Raw genomic sequence first — 10,404 nt, forward strand, 5'->3', positions numbered from 1 at the left:
TGATCTTCACCTATAGGGACCGGAGCCAAAAAGACTACAGGAGCCGAATGCCCCACATTGGAAAAATTTAGACAGCCAAAATCCCAAAAAAAAAAAACCCTATGGGACTTGCTTAACGCTTGTTTTTCTTTTTAACATGAAAAAGTATTAATAATTTTAAATATATTAATAAAAATATAAGCAACCATCAATATGAAAGCCAAAACTTCACCTCAAATAGACTTTCGGGCGGAGCTTGGTTGTCCCAACTTTATTTCGGATCAGTCTGTCTCGACTTTCTGCTCGAGTAGACTCGTCACAACCTTCATCCCAATCTAGCCTACCTCGACATTCGACGAGGAACGACTTGTCATGCCCATCTGTCTATGTCAATCCCTCACGACCTTTAGTTCGAGACGTCTCGTCACGAATTTCATCCAAGGCCAGTCTATCTCGACCTCTGACACGCGTCAACATATCTTGATCTTCGGCATGGATCGACTCGTCTCGACCTATGACAGTCTCGACATTTGGTCTAACCCGTCTCGACCTTCGACCAAGCCTGGCCTTTCAGCGTGTGCTGGCCTGTCTCGTCCTTCGACCCAAGCTAGCTCGTGTTTAGCTTCGGTCTAGGTCGACTTGTCTTTACCTTCAGCTAGGCTGACCCATCTAAATCTTCAATTTGGGCAGACTTGTCTCAACCTTCGGCTTAGGTCGACCTATTTCGATCTTCAGCCTGTGTTGGACATCTTGACCTTCGGTCTAACCCATTCCATCTTGACCTTCAACCCAACCTACTTTGTCTTGACCACCAACCCGATCCTGCCTATCTCAACCTTTGACCTGACTCGACTGCTCGACCTTCGGCCTAGATTGACCTATCTCATCCTTCGACCTAGTCGGCCTGTACCAATCTTCGGTTCAGCCTTACCCTCCTCGACTTTGGAATGGGTCGACCCGCTTGACCTTCGACCTTGACCAACCCGTCTTGACCTTCTATCTGAACCGAGTTGTCATGACCTTCGACCCGACTAGGCTCATCTCAACCTCAGCTCGTGTTGATCGTCTCGACCTTCGACCCTAATAGACCTATCTCGACCTTTGACCCAACCCAACTCGACCCGTCCTTTGGCACAAGCCGACCCATCTTGACCTTCTTCCCAAACTGGTCCGTCTTGACCTTTGAATCGGACTACCTTATCTCGACCTTCGATCTAGTTTAGCCATACTCGACCTTTAGCCTGTGATAGTCATTTCAACCTTAAGTCTTAGTCAATCTGTTTCAACTTCGGACCTGTGTTGGCTCATGTAGGTCTGTCTCAACCTTCGGTTAAGGCTGACCCGTCTTGACCTTTTGCCCCGATGGGCCTTTTCAACTTTCAACTCAGGTTGACAAGTCTCGATCTTCTACTCACTCTGGATTGTCTTGACCTTTAGTCTGAGATAGCTCTTCTTGACCTTTGATCTAAGTTGAAAGTGTTGCTTTTAAAAGTTATTTAAAGTTTGTAGTGAGGTCTAGTCCACATTGATCATGTCCCTAACCCACTTGAGAGAAAATTTTGGGTGCTCAGGCTTCTTTTTTTTTTTTTTTTGTCTCCTCATTTGGGTTGAGTGCTACACAAAGTAGAATTTGGAAATGCATGTAGGTGACTATGATTTGGGACATTTGGTGTCATCAGAACAATATTATCTTCAAGAACTCAAAATTAGATGCAAAGGTAGTATTTAGCTTAGTACAACTTAAGGCTTGGGCTAGATCACCAATAAATGTACTAGAGTAATTTTTTCCTAGTGTAACTGATTTTTGTGTCCTATTATGTGCCTGAAAGTATTGATAGTATAAGTTTTTTTATGGTGTTTAATAATCAATCATGGAATACATTGTCTATTAGTGGTATACTATTATTCATCTTTTCTTAGGTTGTGTACAAGGAGGATGAACACTCATTTATTTCACTACTAAAAAATACACATTTTCTACTATTTTTTTTATTTTTTTTAAAAAAATACTTATAAATTTTGTTATAAATAGTAATTTAGAAGAACTTTTTATCAATTTTTTTACAAATACTTATAAATGATTATAGAAAATATTTGTGAATTTTATAATTTTATAAAAAATAATTATTTATAAACAAATTACTGATAATTAAAATTTTTAGAAAAAAAAAGTTTTTTCTTACAAAAGTTTATAACAAATTTAGATGTGATATATGAAAAATCCTAGTAATACTTTGGTTAAGTTTAGATGTGATATGTTTTCTACCTTATGGTTCAGACAGCAGTAGAGTCCAATTGGAAAGCATGTGTTATAGATATTTGGTTTTGTGCCATAGTCATACTCCCAAAATCCAAATTTGAAAGGGGAATATAGTTATAATGAATTTTTTTATAGATAATTTTCATTCACTAGATTGAATTTTTTTAGTACATCACATGAAGAGGGTAAGTTCCCTCTAAAAATAGTGATGAAATGTTTATGGTAAGAACAATGTTGTGAAAACAAATTTGTACGTATGTATGTCCTTGTAGGATAAAACAATTATTAATTTTTCTTTTTGATGTATATATAATACTAAGTATATAGTTGAAGACAACTTATTCATCGCTATTTAATATTTTTTTTGTTTCTCACAAAAAAAAAAAAACATTTCTTCAAATGGAATTCTTCTCCGTGTAATTAAGTGATAAGCCATCATAATTAATCTGTCAATATGAACTAAATTATAATTCTTTAATGAACTAATTATTATGAACACTAATGAAGATGATTACTTAGTGGGGAAGCATACATAATCAAGTAATGGGACACTAATAATAATATATAATGCAAACACAAAGTCAAAGGGAACCAGAAGGTCAATTTAGAAAAAAAAAATTGGCTTGAAATTAATTGAAAGTCAATTGTAGAAACCAATTGCATGTTAGTATGTTTGATGCATACATGCAGTTGTCGATTGATTATAGTGTGTGGTTATATCACCGACGATGTATCTTATCATTCATCAAAGGTGGTTACACATTATAAATATACACATCTCTCTCTTCGCCATGTTATAAATATGGACATTTTTCTTTCTCATATGATTTGGTACGGAAATTTTGGACCCTAAAGTACAGGTTTTTGCGTGGAGAATAATCAAATGTAATTTTCAATAGGATGAGTAATTAAATTAATGCACTTTTACAATTGGTTCATTCAAAATTGCTCTTTTTTTCTATTTAAATAAAATTTGTTAACCTAGAAAAAGGTGTAACTTGTGTTTGGCCAACTCATAAATGTGATTGAAGTAACCACCACGTGTTTGGGGGTATTTAGCAAAATAAACTATTCTCAATAATAATTACGTGTCTCGTTTGAAGAAAAGGAGGAATCTATGCATCCACACCTAACTTTATGTGTCTTCCATGTATAAAATATTGATTATTGTAAATTTTGATCACCTTGTAGTCTAACATTAAAAGTTTAAGGAATATTTAATCTCCGTACATTTTTTTGTGTGGGTTGAATTTCCACATTTTAAAATTAGTGATATTATTAATTTATTTTAATTAAAAGCTATTTCTCAAATTTATATAGCGATCCACGCATAGACATTTCTCAAAAACATATATAGTGTTTAGTTATCATATATCCTTTAAGTTTGATTTAAACTAGATGGTGACAATGACAAATATAAGTTGAATTGTTGTTGAATTTTAATTAGTATTACTTATTTGAAGAAATTTTAGACTTGATTTAGTTGACAAATATAAAAAAAAATTATATTTAGTGTTTTTTCTTTTATAAACGAAGCATAGATGTTGTGTAGTTTGTATAACAATTAATGTTGAAAAAATCTTTAATTTTTACCTATTTATATCAATTTCGTAAGCAATATAAAACGTTGAAAATATTCTATATAAAAAACTTTTATTCTAACAGTATAACCGTACAAAAGACTATAAAATCGCATTAGAAGAAAAGTATAAGTTACATTAACACATTAACACATTAAAAAGAAGGCTTATAGATCTTACACTCTTGAAATACAAGAAATGTTAACCTTTTGGCCTCAGTTAAAATAATAAAGTGTACTTTATCTTAATTCTTACAATTTGATAGACTTGAAGTCCAACAAATCATTATTCATGTTGTCAAAGTTTGTGTTTAATATTTTCCGGTGATTAAAAAAAGTTATTTAATTTAAGAAAAATCTATATTTGTTATATATATATATATATATATATATATATATATATATATATATATATATATATATATATATATATATATATATATATATATATATATATATATAACATATTAGACGTAAACCAGAACTAAGGTTTTTGATTCCAAAGAGCATATTTTGGCAGCTGGCTCGTATGTTCAAACATCAAAAGTCAAACTTTAAAAACACCATTTTATATTTGTATAATTAATTATTTTATTATTAATTGGAGATGTATTATAACTAATATTTTACCAATTACCGATGGGATATGCTTGAAAATGTGTAAAGAACTAATGTTCCCTAATTATGATTTATTTTTATCTAGGGAATAAAATAGATTAATTGCTCTTCCTTGTGCTTAGTTCTTGGCATTCACCAATAACATTGGCTAGAAGTTTCTAATTTTTATTTGTGAAATCAACGAATCTGTCGGTAACTACAGCACGAGAAAAGATAAAGTGAATAATAGAACTACATCTAATAATTTTTATTTGTGAAATCAACGTATCTGTCTCTATGTATTAATTTTCTTTAAGAAATACGTGGTTGAATTTTTCTAATAAAACATTAGATTTACATTACTCATACTTTTTAACAGAAAAATATTTTATTGGTATTAATTATCAAGTGTATTTGATGATACCAAATCATACAATTTGAGACATTTCACCACCCTTTAGTATAATGTTAGGTCTCTTCCAATTAGACCCTAAGAATCTAAAGTTGTCGTAGCCAAAAGGAGAAACAAAGTTAGATGATGGTAAGAAAGATTACACAATCAATCAAATTGAGAACAAAGTCATGTTCTTAAGACCGAAGCTGGAAAATGTTCTTTGCTATATAGTAGTAAGAAAAACAGTATCGTTACGGAAGATCTAAAAGAGATCATACGGTTAACAATCTAAATGTAAGTCTATATCTATATGTTGAATAAAAATAAAAATAGTTAAACACTATATAAAAAAATCTATAAATTCATTATTTTAAAATTTTATATTGAAATAGTCTTATATAAATAAAAATCTATAAATTCATTATTTCAAAATTTTAGATTGAAATGGTGTTAATTTTCTATATTGAGTTGAACTGTTTTTTTGTATTTTAGAGTCCCTTTAAAGTTAAAATTGTAAAAATACTTCTGTTGAATTTTTTTTTTTTTTTTTGCAAAATAGGGTGAAGTCATCAGGATATAAGACGACATTACAAGTGAAGTTGTCATGTATTCAACCGGTTTTCTTTTTCTTTTTTTGAAAAAGCAAAGTCGAACTGATGGAGGCCGGTTTCAGTTGAATGGAAAAAGTGAAGTCGTCAAAACGCATGATGACTTCATTTCAATTTTTTTATTTTTTCTTTTTCAAACGTGCAAAGGGATTTTGTTTTTTTACTAAAAAGAAATACTTTTTCAAAGAGCCTTAATATATGCAATTGAGAAAGTGCAAGGAAGTTGCAGATGTATTGAGAAAAATGTAAGGAAGCAATCTTGTTGCACTCTATCTAAGCAATCAAGAAGGTACTCTTGGGAGAATTGATATGATGTTATATAACGATAAACAAAATCTCTCAAGCAAGTTCTTTCGTTTTGTAGAAACTCATATTCAAGACAATAACTGAAGTGAAATCGTCATACATACTGACAACTTTACTTTTTTCATAACGTTGAAACCGACCTTCATGAGGTCGATTTTTTTTTCAAAAAAAAAAAGGAAACCAGCATGATACAAGACGACTTCACTTGTAATGTCGTCTTGTATCTTGACGACTTTACCCTATTTTATAAAAAGAAAATTAACGAATCTATTTTTACATTGACTCCAAAAGGATCTGAAAAACAAAAAAAAAAAAAAACTCATATATGTAATTGTCATTGTGTCTTTCCGATTATTTACTCGATCGAAAGACCATAAATGCAAAGTCAACCAAACAAAACTTTAGTGTTTTTAGTGCCATGGAAAGTTGTCTCATTGTAGTAAAAGATGTGAAAAGCTTCGACTAAACTTGGTATGCAATACAAAGTAAATATCTATTACGATTTGAATCTTATGAATTAAGTCAACTCTAATAAAATATTAGGTGTTCCATAGATATAGTAATAAGTTTTGGTGTGTATGTAGATGTTTGGTGCACTTTTTTCTTTTGTTTCTATGTTTAAGAAGATTGAATGGAAATAGAAATGAATAAGAAGATGGAAGAAGAGAGAAAAAAGTGTGGGAGGGAAAAAGCATCACGTGGCTAACACAAAACAACGTGGGGCTGCGATCTTGGTGGCACGTTCACATGTCTTGGCATGCAGGTTGGTAACTTGTGGTTGAACAATATGGTGACGTGGAAGATTTGGAAGATCTGGTTCGTCGGTGATAGGGTCACTTTTCAAGTTTCCATGGCTTACGTGTCACTGTGCACCCATTCCTCCCTTTGGATTTAATGAGAAGAGAGATGAAGATGCCCTAGCACCGTTGTGGATGTGTGAGACTCATCAATGAACCCTAATCAATGTGCCAATGCAACCCAATAATCCTACATGGCTTCCTCAACACAACTCCTTGCTTCACGTGTCTAATCTTTGTCATTACTTTGTTCTTTGTTTTCTTTCAAATTTTATCTTTCATATTTTCGGGATATTTGTTGGACATTTTACATTAAATAAATAAAAGACAAATTTATAGAATATATAAATGAGAGTAAATATCTTTTAAAAGTTAATTTTATACCGAGTTCTCGTGAATCTATTCTAACAAACATTATTTGTTGAGTTAATCACTAATTAAATATCTAATTCAAGACTCAAGATATACATGATTTGGTTTAAAGGAATGTGTTAAAGATCTACAATGACCGAAAATAAGATGAATTTATATTATAGAAACAAATATAAATTTTATCTTACAAGCCAGTTTTATAAAGTTAAATTAAACTTAAATTAACTTCTTAAGAATATGAGAGATGTGTTGATATACTATTGAAATTTATTTTTAGTAAAATTTATTGAATTACCGATTATTGTATCACCTATAAATATCTAATTTATATTTATTTTTAGTGAAATTTGTTAAATTTATTGTATTAATGATTATTAGACTACTGTCTAATTATCCATAAACATTTAATTTTATGTTTAAATCTCATTGTAAAAGAATTTGTTAAACATCTCTTATCAACTAGATATTAAACTAAATTAGACTATATAAACTAGAGAGGGTAATTGCATTATACTTCTTTAATGAATGAGAAGTGATTAAAAAACAAGTGTTTGAAAAAAATTAAATATATACCTGAAAAATAAAGATTATAAAGAAGGCAAAATATATAGTTAGAGATTGAGTTGAAAACCAACTTCATGACTTAAAAGGAACTTATTAAGGTCTTATAATGATAATAATAATAATAATAATAATAATAGAAAAGTGATTAAGTTGGGATTATTTTGTTTGCAAGTATTTATGTTTGAGTTAATATTTTTACGTTGGTCGAGTTAAATATTTTGGAGGAGATTGATTTCTTTTAGTGGCATTCTTATTTAGATAAATAACATAGTAAGTATTTCTTTAAAAATGTTAGAAAAATGTTTGGATTATGTGATGATTGCAAAGATTGAAAGAGATAAGATATAGAATACGGACGAATTTGAATGAGATGAAATAACCTGTTATTTTATAATGACGGGAACAAAGATTCCATTTCATTGTTTAATGAAAATAAAATGAAATAAAAAAGATAAAATAATTAATTATATTATTTAAAAGCTAATTTCATGAAATAGATGTTAAATTTAAATAAAGAAAAGTGGGAATGATAAAATAATAAACTAATTGTGATTTGAAGTTTGAAGACTTTGAATGGAAGCTTTAAGAAGTGAGACTCTAAAATATAGGACAAACATATATGGGCCTTTGATGCGAAATCAATTTAACGTCGCACATGGTTTCAGGGTCTTGATGTGACCATCAACCCTACGAAGCTTCTTACGTGTTGCAGGTTCTTATTTATCATTTTTTCTTTATTCTCATTTTACCCATGATTTAATAATTTTGGCTTCAAATGTAGGGTTCCTCACTCAACAAAAATAATTACATTTCTTTGAAAATAATAGTAAAAGTTGTTGGAAGTTATCGGACAAATTGTTAAGAATTATACGATTTTTAATGTATAAATATCATATTTGTGTTTCGTAATATATGTTCAAACTTTAAATATTCATTTAAATATTTTGGATTTGGACTGTCATTTGATGATAACTAAATTTTGAGATGTCTTAAAACATCATGTCTTTGGAAGATTAAATAAAAATTACGACCTTTAAAAACTTGCACATGTTAGTTTTGTATTTATGGTTTTCACTATTTTATATATATATATATATATATATATATATATATATATATATATAATGTGTTTTTTACTCTTTTCTTATCATTTGTATTTGCTTTAAATATTTTGTAAAGTTTTTGTTTTCTTCTCTGGAAGCATCCATTCGAGTTTCTTTCTCCATGAGTAGTTTGAAAATTTTGTCAAAATTTGAACATTTATAAGGCTTTTAAGATAAACTTGATTATAGTTGAAAAGTGTTCTACTCATTATAGATTTTATAATAAATTACTCACTAATGGTTACAACTTCTCCTGTTACGCTCCTTCTTTAAATTTTAATTAATTTTTTTACATTAACAAAAATTATAATACATGGAATGAAATTGCAAATATTATATATATATATATATATATATATATATATAATAATAATAATAATAATAATAATAATAATAAGTTAACATAATTCTTTCATTTTTTGAATTTTAATATATGTTAGATGATGATAAACAAGACTTATGACAATGACATTAAATTATTATATCATAGTAAACGATTTTCTTTTATACAATCGTAGTAATAGATTTACACCTATGATACATTGATAATTTGATTTAAATCACGTATCCATGTCTAACACATATTTGTATTGGGTACTTTAGAATATTTTACTAATACTTATCAATGAAGTATCTAATTTATAAAATAGTATTATTTTTATGATGATAATAATTTATATATTTTGATATTGACAACTTTAATACATATGGTTTTAATTTGGATTCACACAATAACAATCATATATTTATATCAAGAATTATTATACATTTTTTAATATGCATATATCATGTATTGTATCTTATTATTTTCAAAGTAAATTGTATCGGTGTATCAAATATGTGTCATATCTAATACATCTATCATATATGTGCATCATCGAATTACACTCATGATAATGAGTTAAAAAAATACATAAAACGGTGTCAAAACAGTATCCTACATGATAAAAATAAACAACAGATAAAAATATTAAAAAGAAGTAAAAATAATTAAATGAGTGTATTATAAACAATTTGATACACCATTAAATAAAATCATAGAAAGGAAAACAAATGTATAATTAAGGATATAATAAGATGAAAAATATCTTAGAGATCTAAGAAAACTTTTCATATATCAAACTAGTCGAACTATTGAGAGATAATGAAAATTGTTTTAGTAAATAAAAAAGAGTTCTTAGAATGAAAATAAAAAATTATGAATGAGAGAATAAAGAAAATAAGTTTTTTATATTACCTAGTAAATTGAGTTTTTATGCTATTGAACACTTAAAATGATTGATAAACATTCTCATGTGAAAAAAATAGACAATAAATAAAAATATTAAAAGGAATAAAACTATTCAAATATAAGACATAACAAATATTTTATTTACATACATAAAACATAACTACATAAAGGTTTTGATAAGAAAGAAAATATCTTGGAGATGTTAATTAATTTCATGGTAAGTCAAATAATTAGAAAAAAAGAGAGAAGTGTGTAGGTAAAAGAAAAAGAATCTATAAAACTAAACACACACAGACACAAATACATACAAACAGACAGACACATACACACACAAACACATACAGTGACATACACAAACAAACACAAACAAACACATACACTCACAGAAACGGACAAACACATACACACACACATTAAAACAAGAGAACTCTAATAAAAATTCTAATCATATATATATATATGATTAGAATTTTTATAAGAGTTCTCTTGTTTTAATGTGTGTGTGCTAAAATACTTTTTTGGTTCCAATTTTCGTTAAGTTTTGTCAAATAAGTTCTAATTTTGTCTTTGTGCTCAAATAGGTCCAATTTTCGTCAATTTTGTTCAATTTGGTC

Source organism: Vigna unguiculata, chromosome 5 (genome assembly GCF_004118075.2).
Source record: "Vigna unguiculata cultivar IT97K-499-35 chromosome 5, ASM411807v1, whole genome shotgun sequence".
Lineage (NCBI taxonomy): Eukaryota > Viridiplantae > Streptophyta > Magnoliopsida > Fabales > Fabaceae > Vigna > Vigna unguiculata.